This window comes from Sardina pilchardus, chromosome 18, assembly GCF_963854185.1.
Source record: "Sardina pilchardus chromosome 18, fSarPil1.1, whole genome shotgun sequence".
NCBI lineage: Eukaryota > Metazoa > Chordata > Actinopteri > Clupeiformes > Clupeidae > Sardina > Sardina pilchardus.
This window is the reverse complement of record NC_085011.1, coordinates 26,418,519-26,421,018: the sequence shown is the minus strand read 5'-3', so window position 1 is coordinate 26,421,018 and position 2,500 is coordinate 26,418,519. Positions and strand designations below refer to the sequence as shown.

Genomic DNA, 2,500 nt, shown 5'->3' with positions numbered 1-2,500 from the left:
AAAAAGATAAAAAGAAACAAATAAAAACAAAAGGAGAGATATCAAAAGGTGACCATGGGACACTGTAAACAGGTGCTTAAAAGAAGGGGACCCTAATTAAAAGCAAGTGCAAAGAGATGGGTTTTTAACAGGGATTTAAAACTGTGCACAGACTGGGCCGCACGGATGTGGAGGGGGAGGCAGTTCCAGAGACTAGGGGCTGCAACCGCAAAGGCTCTATCCCCCTTTGTCTTTAACCTGGTCCTGGGCACTTCCAGTAGCAGCTGGTCAGCTGACCGTAGTGCTCTGGAGGGGATGTGGTGATGGAGGAGATCAGACAGGTAAGTGGGGGCCAGACCATGGAGGGATTTGAATACAGTCAGTAGGAGTTTGAAGTCTATGCGGTAGCGGATGGGTAGCCAGTGGAGTGATGCAAGGACCGGGGTGATATGTTCTCGCTTTTTTGTACAGGTGAGTAGTCGAGCAGCTGAGTTCTGCACTAACTGTAGGCGGCGGAGTTGAGATTGGTCAATGCCGGTGTAAAGAGCATTGCAGTAGTCCAGTTGTGAAGTGATGAATGCATGGATAACTCTCTCCAGAGCACTGCGGGGCAGGTAGGCTTTGGTCTTGGCTAGGGTTCGTAGGTGGAAAAAGCTTTTCCTAACCACTGCACTGACCTGCTGCTCGAACTTGAAGGCACTGTCAAAGATCACCCCCAGATTTCTGACAGAGGGCCTGATGTTGGAGGCGAGAGGGCCCAGGGCATCGGTGGAAAATGCCGGAGAGGTTTTGCCAAAGACAATTATCTCTGTCTTGTTCTCATTTAAGTTGAGGAAGTTTGCACCCATCCATGCCTTGATGTCAGCCAGACAGTCAAGCAGTGAATGGAGCGCAGCCTGCCCATTGGCCTTTAGGGGGAGATACAGCTGGACGTCATCGGCAAAGCAATGGTAAGAGATGTTGTGTCTTGCCAGGATTTCCCCTAAGGGTAAGATGTATAGAAGAAATAAGATGGGACCTAGTATAGAGCCTTGAGGGACCCCACAGGTGAGGGGGGCAACAGAAGAGATGCAATCTCCGAGCTGAACAGAGAAGCTCCTGTCAGCCAGATAGGACTGAAAGAAATTCTGGGCTGTGTCTTTGATGCCTACACGATGTTCAAGCCGAGACAGCAGGATCCCGTGATCCACGGTGTCAAAGGCTGCTGTCAGGTCTAGCAGCACCAGGATCACAGGGCATACCTTGATATGCGCTTTCCTACTCTGATGAAGTTTTGCACAAATCTACAGACATACTAACCTGGCTAGCGCCTACCACTTCTCAAATGAGACGTGGTCTGGCAACCAGACGTTCATTTTGTATTTGAAAAAAATGCCCAGATCCGTTCATTGGGCATTCATGGATGTCTATCAAATGCGTCTGTGCATAGCTCATCATGGTCTTGCTTTCTCCCCTGTTCTGTAATTGGTCCCCTATCTCAGTCAAAAATTAGGGCGGTAATTTCCAGTCTGCCTTAGCAGCGTGAATGAAATCACCGCGCAAGGCAGGATGGGAACACCCAGGCTACATACATACTGTATGTTTCGTAATATCTCTGAACTGTCAGCCAAACTGGAGGTCAGAGGAAGAGTCAGGAAGAGCAAGACAGCAGATATTTTACAGAAGTTCCCAGAACTTGTGTAACCTTTCCTGTGTGCCTGCCAGTTTTCATTGAGTGGTTTTTGTGAGTTTTTTAACCGGCTTCTGCACACAAACACACACACACACACACACATGGTTTATGTGAGTTTTTTAACCGGCTTCTGTCCCTTTTCCAAATTCTTCTCAACAGATTTATTGATATGACAAGTTTCAGTGTTTGTTTTGACAAAGTATTTTCAAAGTGTTGAATCTTTCCTCTCTCTCTCCCTCTCTCATACCAATGTAACTGGAGGTGTTTAAAACTTTTCTCTCTCTTTCTTTCACTCTCTCCCTTGCACTCATCCTCAAACATATTCTCAGTCTCATAACAGTCATTTCTAGCAGGTCAATCGTGGAATGAGCGTCCACTTCACTAAACTCCAGCAATGTGCGCCCATCAGAGGCTAATCCAATTAAGACACTGAAGTGGCTGGACCATTCCGCCAGTGAGACGGCACTACTTTAATGGGCCGTTCAGTTACAAACAGGGAATGAGAATGGGAATGTCCAACAGGGAATGAGAATGGGAATGTCCAACACGGAATGAGAAATGGAATGTCCAACAGGGAATGTGAAAGGGCATGTCCAACAGGGGATGTCAGACGGCACTACTTTACAGTTATCGTTTAGTGTCCAACAGCGATTGAGGCACTTAGGTGCATGCTTATTATGGGATGCCAATGCATTGTTGTGCCATGTAACTACTCAGTTACAAACAGGGAATGAGAATGGGAATGACTAACTGGGAATAAGGCCTTTAGGTGAATGCTTATTATGGAATGTCAATGCCATATTGTGCCCTGTAGCTGCACTCTAACCAGTTGGAAACGTCTACTGAGGG

General features: G+C 47.0%; 1 protein-coding gene across 2 annotated transcripts in view; it reads right to left on the bottom strand.

The window, feature by feature from the left end:
• crip3 (cysteine-rich protein 3) overlaps positions 1-2,500 on the bottom strand; it is a 22,378-nt gene that overhangs the window by 4,896 nt on the left and 14,982 nt on the right. The window lies entirely within an intron of this gene.